Raw genomic sequence first — 16864 nt, forward strand, 5'->3', positions numbered from 1 at the left:
CATTAGAGGAACAGTTCAGAGGAAGTAACAAACCTTTGAACATAAGGAGCAATGCAGGTACTTTGTATCTGCGGTACTTACACGGCCCCTACCATGGCATCTCCTGAGCATCTGAAGCTCCTTCTGTGTGGTGGTCCTCACTGAGGCCTGGCAACAAGAGACAAGTTCTGCAATGCCCCATTTAGGAGCAGCGATCAGAGACACAGAAGTCATGTCTTCAGTTTTAGTTAGTGCTTTGCCTTCAGGAGGACAGCAAGCCATCACTGTGTGCTTTCTGTCTGGACCGAGGACCTGTCAGCCTGGCTGTCATGTCTTTGCTGTACCTAAAGCTGAGCATGGGTCTAATGATTTACTGGCCTCTACTGCACCTGGCACAGCCGGGGCTGGCTGCATTCACACTGCATGAGGTTACCTTGGGCTTGTGCTAGTGTTTGGCTTTTCTTTCATGAAGAGCTTGGAGACAGGCTGTATCATGTTGCATGCTCACATGTGAATCACAGCTTTGTCTCCATGCATCCAGACTAACCAGCACTTCAGTTAATACGCCTGTGCTGGTTTTGGCTGGGGTAGAGTTAATTTTCTTCACAGTAGCTAGTATGGGGCTGTGTTGTGGATTTGTGCTGAAAACAGTGTTGATAATTCAGGGATGTTTTAGCTATTGCTGAGCAGTGCTCACACGGAGTCAAGGCCTTTTCTGCTTCTCACCCCACCCCACCAGTGAGCAGGCTGGGGGGGGGCACAAGGATTTGGGAGGGGACACAGCCAGGACAGCTGACCCCAACTGACCCAAGGGATATCCCAGACCATAGGACGTCATGCTCAGCATATAAAGCTGGGGGAAGAAGAAGGAAGGGGGGGACGTTGGGAGTGATGGCGTTTGTCTTCTCAAGTCACCATTAGGTTTGATGGAACCCTGCTGTCCTGGAGATGGCTGAACACCTGCCTGCCCATGGGAAGTGGGTAATGAATCTTTTGGTTTGCTTTGCTTGTGTGTGCGGCTTTTGCTTTACCTGTTAAACTGTCTTTATCTTAGCCCATGAGTTTTCCCACTTTTACCCTTCTGATTCTCTCCTCATCCCACTGTGAGGGACATGAGTGAGTGGCTGTGTGGTGCTTCGTTGCTGGCTGGGGTTAAACCACAAAAATGCCATAACATGTCTTGTGTCTGCATGTAGCCATTTCTAGCTTGCTTGCTGGAACCAGGGCTCCTGGCAAGAAAATTAAACTATCGCTCATGATTACCAGCCTGCACTGGGCTGTATGGGTATGAATGCAAGTGCTGAGCAGGAGCATCTCCTAACCATGCAGTGGTCATCCAAAACTCAGGGTTGGAAGCCAGGATTTGGTAAACAAACTATTCCACCAGTTCTCCTTTCCCAGCTCTAAATGATGCAGACTCCTAACGTTGTTTCCAGTGGTTTTCCAGAGCTCCGCTGATTCAGTCGACTTCTATTGCCACCTACTGTCTTCTGGTTTCCATCATCCAAAAGGGATCATGAATTTGCACAGGTTATCCTCTTTCAAGATCTTCTTTCCATGGATGGACTTGTAAATTCTCTGATGATACATGACAGCTCAGCATTCATTTTCATTATACAATGAGAAGTCATTGAGGAAGAAAAGGAAGAACAGAGAGGCTTCCTCCCCTTTGAGATCACCCAGAGCAGCTTGCTCTCCGGTGGTCTCACCTTGTCCATGATCTTGCAGAAAGCAATATAATCATAATCTAACAGATGTAAGAGGAACAGGAAGGAAGGATACATTTTATGTCAGCTTCAGAACTAATTGTCTGAGATGGTTAGGAAAGCTGGCCCAGTGTTCAAGCTGTGGATGCTTTTTTCCTTTCTTCTTGGCAGGGCTTGTTTTGATCACCTAGCCTGAGCAAAGAACTGTATACGTTAATTAGGAACAAAATGTCATCTCACTAGAACAAAATGTCATCTCACTAGAAAACCACCTGCCATGTGAATAGTTGTGCTGTGAAACAACATCTATAGTGTGAATGCAAATTTACCTGTCTTGAAAGTAGAAGCTGAGAGAGAGCTGGCACAGTTGAACAGCTACAGCAAGCCAGCCCAGGCTTGGATTAGCAGTGTAGCCATACTCGGTAAATCTGAGTTATGGAAAGCCTGTGGCAGAACCACAAACTGTCATCAGATCTCCCAGTTTCCAGGCTGCGGCTCTCTCTGCCACCTCAACCTTCCTGACATTGACAGACAGCTACCGGACTCTTCCCTGTGTTTAATTTGAAACTGTGCTTGTGGAACGAAAATATCTCCATGATTAAAAGTCTTAAATTTCTTCTGCAAATACCAATTAAGGTTGGAGCTTTGCCCTCCACTTCAGTGGGGGCAGGTTTGGGCCCTCGGGCACTGAGCTGTGTGGGAGTGAACAGGATGATCTAAGAGCAACGTGCTCCGTCCTTCATATGCCGAAGGCTGGAGGCCAAAGGCTTTTAAGCACCGAGGTGTGTCACTGTTAGATTACAGATATCTTGTCATAATTTACAGTGGGTTTAGAGCATTAATCTCTAAAGAATATGCAACACAAAGAATATTTCTAGGATGAGGAAATCTACTGGATTTCTTGGTTTAAATCAGATAAATATAATATTTTTAAGAATAGCCCCATACAGCTGAAAAATAGTAATGATAAACAGACTAACTTTTCAGCCAGCCTTTTTCTCTATAGAGATATAACAGCAAGATAATGCAGTGGTTCCTCAGTGGCCGAGAGTAATGTGCTCTCTCTCCTGTAAGCACCGCTGCGGGGCTGGAGATGCTAAGGGAAGCATCCCTTTCCTCCAGCTGCCTATGCACAGTCTGCTGTTATGCATTAAGTCCACCTTCAGGAGGGCTTGATTTTCATCTCTGCAACTGAAATAACAAGCCTTTCTTGGGCGAATAGGGTAAATTTTCCTAGTGGAAAGAAAATGTTTAATTTGAACACTAAGCAGCAGTTTTGGTGCACACAGGTAGGACTAGGCTTATTAGCTGAATGAGAACAGAAACTGCAAGTAGCACAGAGGCCTACAGTAATCAGTCAGAAAACAAGATTTAAAAAAAACCCCAAACAGTGCATTCTTAAATATACTATCACTAAGATACAAGAAAAGCTTCTGAACAGTGTTTCTTCCAGAAAGGACATAATCTTTTTTTTTTCCACTTCAAGGCGACTTGACTTTTCCTCCCATGAATGTCATTTAAGAGACCTTGCTGAGCAACAGTTGAGTCTGATGCACTTCAGCGCTAGCTTAAAGCTCACTTTCTTTATACTGTTATCAACATACTCCTGGTTATTTTAAACGCTCAACCTGGGTGTTTTATAGAAAACTGCTTTAATTTTTTGCTGTGTCTGGGTTAAAATAAAAATGCCTCAAGAAGTACAGTTGAGGAGAAATATAGAACATGGCGTTTTTACAAGAGTAAAGGCAGTATTTCTCATGGCACTAGACTGACTAGTGTAATAGTATCTTCTAAAAGAATGGTTCAAAAGTTACAGAGAAATAAAAGACCATTTGGAGTTTTGACTAGCTGATCCGGTTGACTGACAGACACTGGATCCTGTTTTGCCAGCAGAATAAAAACACCAACTCTACTAACCTTTCAAGCTCCTTTTGATATTCACCTGTAACAGTAAAGCTCACATGTTGTTGATTTAATGATATTCTATAAAATCTAGGAGTCTCAGTGCCAAACCAGAATGACAACTAACTAGTTCATCCTCACAATATTGAACCTACAATGTCAGACTATAGTGATTTTTTCTTCTAGGAAAAAAAAAAAAGACATAATTTCTACTATCTTATTTTAGCACAATTAATGTTATTACTGTCAGAATCATCATTATTGTTAATTACATGTTATTATTCAGCATGCTAACAGTGTGCATAGTTTCTAAATATTTAGTTATAGCTCTGGAGACCTGACATTCTGTCTTGACCAGGAATAAAAAAATAAAGCTGTTCAAAGAAGACGATGAAAAGCAAGCGACAGATGAGTGTAGGTTCTAGAGTGGCTTGACACCGTGCCAGTTCCTCCTCTATTTTTGTAAACACACTGGCTGCTGGTCCCTGGGGGATACTTGTCGATAGAGTATTGAGCCTCTGGATGATAAGTCCCTTCATCAGTTTTACTTACATGAAAACAATTCTCATTATATTTGCCATGATATTCCACATCATCTGGTTAGAAAAAACTGCTGATCTCTGTCTAAGTAACATATAGCATATACAGCAAGATGTAAACTGAGTACCTCCTGCTAAAGGCAAAAGTGTGTACAGAAACTCAAACATTATAATTCATTCATTACTAAAGTTTAGCTTATAGTGTTTACACTGAGAACACCAAGCGCTTGGGCATATAGCATCACCAGTAAATTATGACACTAGCCTACATTAATGCTTATAGTTATTAAGGCTGAGTTATAAAGAAAAAGCCACTATGATCTCCTAGGCTGATCTGCTGCATTATACAGAGCATGAGATTTCAGGAATTAATGGCTGCTTCAGGTCCAATAGTTCAGACTGAAACAGAATAAGTTTTTCAGAAACAGGTCCAATCTTTTTTAAATACTTGCAGTGCTGGAACCCCCCCAAACCCAGAGAGAGTGGTTTGTGGGGGCAATCACCAAATCCTGCAGCACTGGCTGAGATTCTGCATCACAGAAAACTGTTTATGGCCAAAACACCTTCAGTGTAACCTAAACAACCAGTGTTTTTTTTGTTGTTGTTGTACAGTCCTTTCTCCTCTCCTTTGCAAGATGAAGTTTCTGCGAGACTAGAATCCCCTGGTAATAGTTGCAGTATTTTGCTAGTTAGCAAATCATTGTTTATAATCCTGAAGAGTTTCAAGGATATTTCATTCTGGCTTTATGAGTCTTCTGTTTAAATCACTCGTACTGAAATCCCTCACAGTAATGCTGGTTTTTCTCCCGGCTTGTTGCAGACAGCTGTTTATGTGCTGGTGGTTGTGTTTGCCAAAGTGATATGATGGTCTGTGGCAAATACCAACTTGCGAGGCTCTTTCTGCCTTCGCAGAGCACCAATCCAGATGTAACTATGACAATTTATTTTCAAGCTGTTAGTGACTCAGAGAGAAACGGTGACATTTGACAGAGACCTACTCCATTTTTCTTTTTGCCCTCTCTGTATTTCTTCAGCAGGCTGTAAGCTGTTGTTTTAATAGTCTAATTGTCTGAATCATCCTACAGGTTTGAAAAACATCAAGTAGGCAGAATTTATGAGCTTAAAGGAACAGCTTTAATTCATCTTGCAATTAATTTCTTTATTTCCTTTATATTCCTTGGCATCTAGATCAGTTCTTGTTCTTGACATCCTGAGTTCAAGTGAAATGAGTACTCATGTTTTCCTTCTTTTTTGCCAGGGTGCAACGGGGACTGGGACAGGGGACCCAGGAGTGACCCTGGCACTGGCTGTGCCTGCACCAACAATTTCCATCCCATGGGGACTGACTATGGAAGAATTTAATCTTCCTCTGATGGCACAGAGGCACAGAGAAAGCTTCAAAGTGGTCTCAATATTTCTCTGCTTTCCACGCTCCTCTGAGGGCACGGGCTGTGCAGAGAGGCCATGGCACACAGCCACCTGTGCAGCCTCACTTACGCAGCGCAAAACGTGTTCAGCCCTGCCTCGGCTGGCCCCGGGAACCCCTCAGCACTCTCCTGCTACCTGCTCATGCCGTACCGGATTTTTTTCTTTGCCCTTTCTAGCAGAACACACGCCCCAGGAGAGCTCTTCTGCTTGACCAGCAGCTGCCCTCGGTCATACCCCGTGCAGGGTGTCCAGCTGCAAAGCTTCTACCTGCAGTTTCCATGCTGGGCATCACAGATCCTCTGCTCTCCTCTCACCAGGACTGGTTGTGTCCCAGCTCATGAGCTTACCTGGTGAACACTACAACCAGCGTTCAGCCTCGCAGTTGTTCGGTTTAATCTAACTACTTAGTTTTCAGATGTGAAGGTTAATTTCAGGCCTTATCAGGACACCCATCAGATTTGCTTCATTTGGTCTGCTCAGGTCTTTTTATTCCACTGTATGGATGAGTCGTTATCCGCAAGAGCTTCCTGAAATAAACAGCTTGAATTTATTATGTAAATATGTATTAGATGAAAGAGGTTTACATCAAAATATGCATTGAAAGAGGATTTCCAGAAAAAGACACATAAATTTTCCTTTGAAAAGCACCATATCATAAAGCACTATTTTCCTCTGGTGAAAAGGTGTCATATGAAAACTGGCCTGGCTACAAAACATTTTTCTAACTAGTCATCATGGAAATGCTCTATTTGCAAACTTTGGGGTAAAAAGAAACCCAAAGCAACTGCACTTCAGTATTCCTAATTGATACCAGCCTGGAACCACTGAAAAATGTCTTTTTTCTACTCATACCACCTGGAAAAACCTGTAGTCCAATACCATAGCAGTTATGGATATTCCCAGAAAGAACAGAATAGTATGAAAAATCCTCTTCTGCTATGTATTTCATGATTTTTATAAATCCTATTCATAAAGCAGTTCTGAAAATATTTTTCATGTGCTAGAGTGGTTCCAGCAACAAGCCTCTTATCTGAGCTGAGCACTGGCAGGGTCAGCTTGCGTTTCTGCTCCTTAGAAACACGAAGGCAGAGAACATCCCTCCCAACATTTTGTGGAGTGCTCTTGATACCACGGGCATGTGTCTTATTAACTTCCCAGGAGTTAAAACATTACTAAATGCAATCATCAGAGGAAAATTACTGGAATGAACATGACTAAATGGTTCCAGCCACCTGCTGCTTTGAGGAAGGCATGGTGCTTATCAAAAAGACACGAACTCAATTCTCTTTTAGGACAAAACATCCTTTAAGAACACAAGGTGTTGCTGCAGTTGTCACATGTCTGTGTATGATCTTAACAGAACATAATACTGCTCTGGCTAGTCATAGCTGCTCAGGGTATCATAGGCGAAAATCTCCAGACAAAGGAGGATATGAGTGCTCTCCTGCATGTCCATTCACATTTATAGGCAAGTTGCTGTCGATGAAAGATCATGGATCTGAGAGAATATGTTACCAGTGCGGAGACAGAGGACACCTTGCTCTGTAGCAGCAGCTCATACGTGTATGACCTGGAGGATTAGGAACTGAAGAGAGCTGAGGAAAGGAGGGTTTGAGAAATAATTCTGTAACTACACAGATTAGTACTCCAGAATTGCCAAGTGCTCTTTGCAATACTCTTCTATAGTGCTCCAATTTATTATCTGACATGGCTAAAATACTGGGATGAGGTGACAAATGAGAATAGATGCTACCAAACAGGCGATGCCAGCTCCATGTCTTCTGAGGGTACTCCTGTAGAGGTAACCCCACGCACTTTTACTCAGGGGCACAAAGAGGGGACTGGGAAGCTAATTCTAAATGTACTTCCTAAAATGGAGAACTCTGCTATTTTCAGGAAATGATACTGGTTCTATTGTGAGATAAACTAGATATATTTCCCTGATTGTTCCTTTCTTGACAAATGTAGCCCTTCTTGAATAAAAAAGTTCTATCAAATCATTAAACCACTTAATTGTCTCAAACTTCCTTTAATTAAGGATTGCAGTATTGCTTTTTTATTGCTTATATAAAAACTAGTTACAGCTCTGCTCTCTGCAGTTTGTGTTTATTCAGTTTCTCCAGCAAACCAGTACTTTCTGTGAAAAGTCTGTGGGGGAAAAAAAGGGTGAGCAAGAGCTCATCTACTTCCAATGGAAGGAATTAAATGTGACTTTAAAAAAGCAACCTCTGAGGACTTCTTTTCCTCATTCCTGATTCAGCTTTCAGCAAGAGAAGCACAAACCAGGATTACCAGCCAGAATTACAACTGGAACGACAAGCCTGGATGATAAACAGGGACTGGATGCAGGAGCACAGCTGGCATCTTCTTTGAGTCCATATCGCTCCCTCAGATACTTGCAGTGAAGGACATAAAAGCATGTGGTGTCTACATTGCTGTCCATGTGACAAACTGTCCATCTGTTCAATGTACCTACTGATAATCTGGACTGATTAGTCTAAACCAGAGTCCACAACGATGTCATGCTGTGTAACGTCTGTTATAACCCTTCCTTTGTTGTTCCAAGTGTTGTTTGTCCTTCCTGTGGCTGCCAGGGACATTTAAACTGTAATAAACTTATTACTGGACCTGTGGTGCAGAAGCACTTCTTCATGAGTTGGGCCAAAAGCACTTGCACATGGGGTATTATGATAAGCTAGTAATGCCTTGTCTGGATCACTGGCCTTCTCTAAATGCCATTATGTTCACTGCAGCCTCAGTGGACTCAGTTCCCAGTGAACAGCAAGGGGTGACTTGGTAAGACTGGTCTTTTGCTATTGTGATGGAGAGACACTTTTAGCATGATTCCAGTATGGCTTCTCACCAGAGTCTCTTGGAAATCACATCTGGTAGAGCTGAAATTCACACGATGGCTGCATTGAGGCAAAAGCTCTTTGACTTTCTCTACCTGAAATAACATGAATAGCAGTCAGCCATGAAAAGCCACCACTGACCATCTGAAGGAAGGAGATGCTTGGCAGAAGCTGTTGTACTGGCTCTGGCTGGGACAGAGTTAACTTGCCACAGGACGGTCCCTATTATGCTGTGGTTTGGATTTGTGACTAAAGCAGTGTTGATACCACCAACATTTTGGCTATTGCTGAGCAGTGATTACCTGCCACAATTTCTTCAGTCTTCTCTTGGTTACCACTCTCAAGGATTCTTCACAGTGCATCTGCTGCAAGTATGCATAGAGGATCATAAATGAGTACAGAGTTATTTATGAGGACTGATCACAAAATCAATAATCAGTCATAAAATATTGATGAAATGTTATTTATTGTGATCCAAGATATTTCCAAAAGAGGGTGGCTTGCTGTTATTTTTACTGGTTACAGCAAAGTCTGCAACAGAGTCACAAAAAGAGCCACATGCTGAGGCAGTTGCCAGATCTTTTCTTTTTCCCTTATCTAGGAATTTATTTTCTCTGTATGAGGAGTTCTCCATGTGGTAGAGAGCTCACCTTAACATTTTGCTGTATCTGATGTTGGACAACTCATCAGTCAAAGCGATGATTTCTTCGCACAGATTGAAATGACCAAACTCGGAATAGATATAAAGATCTTACTGATCTAATAAAATGCCTTCTCCTAAAATGGTGTCAATAACTGCTTTTGCAGCATAGAGCTCATGCAAAAGTTGTAGACATCAGAAGTTCCAGGTACTGCTCTGCCTTAAAAATTAGTACAAACAGAATACATGTCATGTCATTGACTCAAGTTGGTTCAGCTAACATTTTGAAAATGGCTTCATTCTTATCCTTACTTTAATAATCACCACCACCAGTGGTTAGGAGGCCCAGAAAGCAAAATATTTTCTCTTTGCAGCTTACATTTGCTGTGCATCAGATGATATACAGTTTCCTGAAGTGCATAAGTCTTGACAACAGAATTATCAACCAGAATACTGTAAAAATGACAGACCATTCCTTCCAGGCTTTCCAACAACCCTCTCTTCTTTCTCTGAAAGATCTCAGATGACGAGAAAAATCCAAACAGCAGGCAAGTGAATGTCTCAGAATGATTATAAACAGAAATATCTGCCAAAACCAAAAGTTTGGCATTGAGCTTGCTGGGAATTTTGCTATTTTCCAGCCAGTGCAGTTGGATCTTATTTGGGATAACTACATATACTTCATATTTTTCTTGAGCTCCAAGTCATCAGTGCAGGTGGCACATGTCATTCAGAAGGTTCACTGCTTGAATTAATAACTCCCTTGTGGACCATTACTTGGAGTTTTTTGTGGACAGCCTTCCCCAAGGGAAACAGAATCACAGGATGGTGTGAATATGAAAGGTGGCCCAGAATTTCAATGTATGACCAGGCCTTCTTCTTCACTTCCACTGCAACTCAGCAGGGATGATGTGAGCTCTTTGACTGCACACACAGTATCTTTTATTACAGCTGCTTGTTCAACATCTTGATGATATACAGAAACATCTTCTCATGTGCACAAAGTTTGTCAATAGAACAGAGGTTAAATTAAAAATCAAAATAGACTTATGCAACTTCTCGGTCATGACTTCTGTTCCTCTGTCAGTCCTGAAGGAGACTGAAGTTTCTCAGTGTCCAAGGACCAACAATGTGGCTCAGGTCTATTTGCCAGATCTAATCATAGGAACGTGTTGGCAGAAGTTAGCTCTGGACTGTGAAATTGGCCTTCCTTAGGGACACTGGCTCACTTTTGTGACTTCTGCTCCATGGGACATTCTTAGAAGGTATTCATTATGGGCATGTCTAATGACATACCAACACCAGGTGCGTGCAGTGATTTGGGATAGTTTTGGGGTTTGGTTGTTTTTTTTTTGTGTGTGGGGGATAGTTTTTGCCTACCCATACCTGTCTGGTTCTTTTCAGGATGACTGGGTTATTATTAGAATGATGTTTGGTGTTCCTTTAATCACCAGCACTGGGCAGCAACATAAATATTACCTATGGGATTGCTGGGACCCCACAGCATCTCTTGTTATATCCTCACATTCTTGACTTGCATAGCCATTGCAATTACTTTAAGTGTCAAATCAGTAGCAAACTAGTTTTTCTGACATGCATCATTTCAGTATGCCAGTAATGTTGCAATATTGTGTTAGAGAGACATGTGCTGAAATTTTGCACAGAATCCTTCTCTAATCCTTCAGAATTTGAGGTAGAAGATACTTCAGGATGAGACAAAGTATTTATTTAAACTTGTTAATTAATATACTATAAAAATTTGCTTCTTTATTTACCAGACTCAAAGAGCATTACAGTTTAGTATGTAACCTTACCAGACCCATTGCTTCTCTTCTGTTTTGCTCTTTAGGGGGCTGGTCCTCATCTAAAATGCTCAAATTTTGTTTTCCAGCTCATCCAGTCATCAACAGCCTTGAAAATGAGTGATCCCTGATCTTGCTTCTGCAAAACTGGAGTAGCAAGACTTGCTACCACTGCCAGAACCCCTATGTCTCTGTGGTTGTCTTCAGCACTTCTGATTCCTCTCCACTTCTGCCATTATGCCATGCATTTATTGTTTAAATAAAACCCACGGAAAACTATCCAAATCCCCAGTGCCTCAGTTGCTGGCAGTCTTTTGACTCTGGCAAGGGTGCATTTACACTGTATTACTGAGCCACTTCACTGGCGACTATTGAAACATTGGCCTCCAGAATATACACTTAATGTGGCTAGTAGAAGTATTACACTGCCAAGTCTTACAGTAGGAAGCGAAGCTACAGTCTTGGGCAGTGCTTGAAGATATTCAAAGCAGAACTTGCTACAGCTGTTCCCAGTCCTCATTCCTCCCATGCTGTTGGAGCCCCAGGTTTCTGTCCTTCTGCCACTCCTTCAGTCTCATCCCCTAGTCCCATCCATGTGAAATGCAAGCTGCAAAACACAACCAATAAGGTCACCAAAACTCAGACTGCTACTTGATTGTGGGTGATAAACAAGAAAACATGAAGGTGAAAACTTCATATTTATTTTGGTGCAGTTGTATTTGTTTCTTAGTGACTTGAGTATTTCTTTGTCAAGTGTTGCTGCAAGTTCATAAAATATACGAGTCTATCCCTCTTTTCTGCCTACTGAACTGTTGCAAGTCAGCTGATTGCATTTTGCTGTCTAACGCACCCTTCACATGAATGTTACGTTATATTTGCTACATTAAGCAGCTGAGAAATTGTTAACAAAGTTTTTGAAAGATTTATACTTCTCATACTGAGATTAGGTATACCAAAGTGATGTATGGTCATTCCAAGACCATTCCATACAAGACTATGGATCATAACAAAATAATGGCTCCCTTCAGTATGATCTGTTACCTCTATTTGTAGCAGAAGGTAGCAGAAGGATAGCCATGATCATGAGTAGTCTTTGGGGGGAGTGACTACATCATATGACTTTGCAGTCTGAGGAACCAAAATTAGTCAAAGCCCTGAAGGAGAAGAGCCACCTCTAATGAAAGATCAGAGCAATCAAGACACCGGAGAATAGGGTGTTAGTGGTAGGTTGTGAATTCAACAGGGGAAAGCTATCCTTTGATAAAACAATTCAATGTTGTGTGAAGGAGTTTTCAATCAATAACTGAAACACTCTAATTAAAGTCAACAGAGAAAAAGGGGGAGATGGTAGTTGCTATATGCAGCAGAAATGTCTTGTTGGTTATAGGCCCACAAGCAGGTTAAGTGCTTGATTTAAGTATTAAACAGAAAAGTACTATGTCCAATTTTCAGCTCTGTATAAGAAAATTTTTTTTAATGCATTTGTAAACCATATATAAAATCACAATCAGAAAATACAAACCAAGAGTAGAAGTTGTTGGGATACCGATAGCAAGGCACACTCAAACTCCTGAAGTTTAAAAGTGTATGGTTGTCCAACACAAGGATTGCATATACAGATTTGTACAACAGTCTGAATCATCAGCCTACTGACCAAACACCAGCAGACCAGCACAGCTTCACAACAGTTGCATCCATGGGAAGTGGGAGAGACACCGCTATTCTACAAACAGGGAGACTGGCAGAGAGGGGGTTGTGGAGCCAGAGTTAAAGTCAGGAATTCATAAGCTGCTATTTAGGTACAGTACTCCTGCTGCTCTGTTTTGTTCTGAAAGATTTGTAAGCTAATTTTTATTAACATTAGTTAAGTTGGTTCCACATTTACATTGCCATTGTGGGCGTGTAGCAAGAACAGGAGCCAGTGGCAACCATGCCAGCTGGGGGACTGCTGCGCACATTGTGCTGCTGCTCCTCGTGAGCCCCTCCGAGAGGCTTGTGGACATACCACCACATTTGGATGCATGAGGAATGTAGCATTACAGCTTTCAGGCCTAAGCTTATAGCCCTGCACTCGTTTATGCTATATAGGTGTAGCATTTCTCATTCATAGCGGACCAGAGGCACAGAGGTGTGCGGGGTTGGGTTTGGCCAGAACATTGAAGTGGCGTTATGCTTAGCGTTGCAGTGTTCAGCTTAGGTGCGTGATCTCTGCAGTGGAGTTCCTTGTACTGAGTTACGCATCTAAGTCCCTAAAAAAGTGAGTTGCCTTACAAGGAAAAGGGGTTGCAACAAGTGATGGGAAACTGGTATTTATCTAATGACTATCCTATGTGAAATACATGAACATCTGAAAGAGACAGGAACTCAGGGTGCGTGTCCTCTGGGTGGATGCCATAACCAACACATGCATATTTGCTGTCCCAGTGAATACTGGAAGGTTTTGTGAAGAGTGGGGTGACTTTAAATGGAGAAAGGCCAACTCCAGTCTATGCTGAAACTTGGTGCACTTTTCATTCCGGGAGCTGGAACACGTGAGTTCAAGTTTTCACAGGTGGAGAAGGGAATTGAGCCCAATTCTCATACGTCTTTGGGAAGTACTCTCACGCCCGAACAGTGACATGAAAGAACAGGCATAATCACCTCCTTCTGAGGTGCTGCTTTCTGAAAAAACAAAAAAACAAAACCCCAAAAAACCCAAACCCAGTTACCTTTCCTTTTTGAAGAATCCAACCCAAGAAGTATGCATTAGGCATGCTGTGGGCATGTGTAATGGGCCCTGAGGGAAATGAACAGGTAAATACACAGTCTGAGGAGTGACGTTTGGCTGAGAGAAGTGTGGAGTCATTCCGCCCTGACCAGACCAGGGAACTCAGGGGCATGTGGAGGTGCAGAAGTAGAGGGGTTTCCACTGGCGAGTGTGGGATCTCTGGAGTAACCAGTAGGTGTTAAACCAAGGGAGCACACAACAGCTGGGCAGTGGGGGGGGGGAGCCTAGCCTCCACCTTACATCACACTGCTCTTTAATGATGGAGGAAATAATAGTAAAATACTTACCACATAGATAATTTTTTTAACAAAGTTGTATTTCATGTTTGTAAATGCTTTACTGAAAATCAGTAACAAAGTGATCTTGTTTCACCACAAACACTAGCAGCAGGAGGAACTTCTTTATTTATCTGCACGTGAGGAATGTGCATTTGCAATTGAGAAACAAAAAAAAGCAACAGTTTTAAGGACCATTTTGTGGTGTTCCACAGCTCACCAGCAGGCCAAGCACCACAGGCTGTCTAGCAATAGTTCAAAGGATTGGTCCTTTGGACAGTTAATCTAAGCAGAACTGACCTACCCTAGGTTTTACATTGGATGTGAATATTCTCTGGTGGATTTGACCTTCGGTAACTTGTTGTGGGGAACTGAATTCAGATCTCGGAAGTCATGAGGCAATGTCTAAGACTTTGGTGCCAAACAACATAAGCTGTGTTCAGGCATCTATAGTTGCATATGAAGTTTCATTCAGGGAATGCAGAGCATTCCTTGCTGTAAAATGGAAAGCAAAGAGATGTTTGAAGTTAGTCCTCTTTTCTGCTCCTACAAACTTAATCCTTTTCACTGAACTTTTAATACAGACAGTCAAAAATCTTAACAGACTATAAATGTTTAACAAACAAGCACTCAGATGACATAATATCCTATGGAGAGATATTTTGGCAGCATGCTGTGTAACAGCAAGAGTTTTACTAAGGCAGAAATTCAGCAAAAGCCTAATTACATCTACACTGAGATTGGGTACCTGGTAGAAATTCTTCACGGGGATGAGGAAATTATATCCCTACCAGATAGGAAGCAATTTGTTATAATCTGAAAATAACAATGTGAAAAGAGGGTTGGCTGGGTGAAATCAGTTGACAGTGTTGTCCCACAAACGGGGTTCGTTTACCCAATGTGCAAGCCAGTAACACACAGAGTTGAGGTATTTCCAAATTAATTTATTTGATGTGCATGAATGGGTGTCTGTCTCAAGAGAGCACACCCTTGTCTCAAAAATTCTCACACTTACACACTTAACTAACACATATTCATTGTTATTTTCCTTAATGATTGGTTCTTTCTTCGCCTGCCATGTAAATTAGTGCATAGACTCTGTTTTCTTCTTTCATTGTCTTCTTTTGAGTAGATGGTATCATTTGAGTAGATGGTCAACGAGTCAGTGGTCACGATCTCCCCCTGTAGGAATTACCTTTTACCTACTTCTTACTCTGTCTTGGCAGTTCCAAGTGGTTCTTCAAGGTTTGTTGGCGAGACCACAATCCATTACCTTTTCCGACATAAGCAGTCTACCTATTTACAAATCCCCATTTGTAGTAGTTTTTTCCTAAACCCTAAATCCTGTCTAGTTATTGTTTCCCTATTTTAAATACTAACTGATGGGGGTGGGATGGGGTGGGTGTTGTACACAGGACTTTAGCAGCTCCCTGGTTATTTCAATCATATTATACATATTAATTGATAACAACAGGGAGAAAAAAGCAAAGAGACAAGAAATACAAGAAGAAACAGTCTGATTAGACAGGGAGAGGAAGGAAAATTGTTACATCGCGTAACTTCCAGATTCCTGCTTGTATACTCATCAGATGGTACATTGTCCTCATTTTTAGCATCAGTAAGACTACTTAGTTTTCACTGTAAAACAATGATAGTCTACAATCATCAGCAAAAGACTGCATTGACAGCGACTGATAAATCACTATTAACTGAACCCTCCAGCAATAAGGAATATGCAATTAAAGACTGCATACCAGAGAGGGACATCACTGGCTGTCTTAAATCTGTGCTACCATTTGAAGGAAGTGTGAAGCACCGTTTAAATCCCTACAGCAATTAATCAGTACATTCCATATCCCCTTGGGGGGAAACAGAGCAGTCCTTAATTCTCCATTTCCATATTCAGAGAGAATGAATATGGAGATCCATATGGAATCCACGAGCTGAAGCCCACTGGGCTATGTTTGTGGAAATTAAGAGTAACTCTCCTGAAATCAAACTACCTACTTTCCACGTACCCATTGGTAGCAGACAATAGAATATTGTTTTTAAAAAAAATTATATTGTTTCTGATGATACAATTCTTTTTCTCTAAGGATATAAAGAAATCTTTGTGCTACACCTGAAGTAGCAATTGCCTAATTTATGTTACTAGCAAACAAAGTAATAAGGCTATTAAAATTACTAAGTATTTTATATTGAAGTTTAGTTCAGTTACTAAATTTGCTCAGGACCATTGTAATAGTCTAAATCTAAGTGAAACAGCATTTTTCCTCATATATTCATAGTTTTGCATATTCTGATGAATAAGATTGCTAAATAGTGATACTATCCTGTCCTGACTAGGGGACATCTTAAAACTAATCTTGCAGTATCGCTTCTCCTGTAAAACTCCTTAACATCAAGCAAGTCCGAACATTGCTGCTACATTCCACCATTACAGGGTAGATCTTACTGTTCAAATAGTTTGACTGTAGCATAGTGTGATCTTGATGAAATGCCATTCAACAGAAAAAATGACTAGTATGAGAAAGAGAAAAGATAAGTGAAAGAGAAGAGAAAAATAATCAGGTTTTGTGCTAAAGCCTGTCAGAGATTATTTCTTTGGGTCTTTTGAGTTTCTTCAGATGGTTTACTCTGGCTTCTATAGCATGGGATTGTTTTCATGGCTCATACAAAATTTTAAGATTTATTATTCCCAGCTTTCCATCATGACAAAGGAAACTTTTTTTTCTTCCCCCCCCATCAAAAGTAGGAGCAAAGACATTCAACACAGACCTTCTCTGTGATTGCTTCTGAAATGGCAGCTGGGCAGTGGCAGAGGCACTGGCAGTCCCTGCTCTGCACAAGCTGGACGAAAGGCTTGAACCTGGGTATCTCAGAACCCAGAGCATTTTGTGTGTTAGCATCTAGGACCATGGTAGCCTCATTGTTGACAAGGGTTGTCACAAATACTAAAAAGTAGTAAATAAGC

Source organism: Haliaeetus albicilla, chromosome 28 (genome assembly GCF_947461875.1).
Source record: "Haliaeetus albicilla chromosome 28, bHalAlb1.1, whole genome shotgun sequence".
NCBI lineage: Eukaryota > Metazoa > Chordata > Aves > Accipitriformes > Accipitridae > Haliaeetus > Haliaeetus albicilla.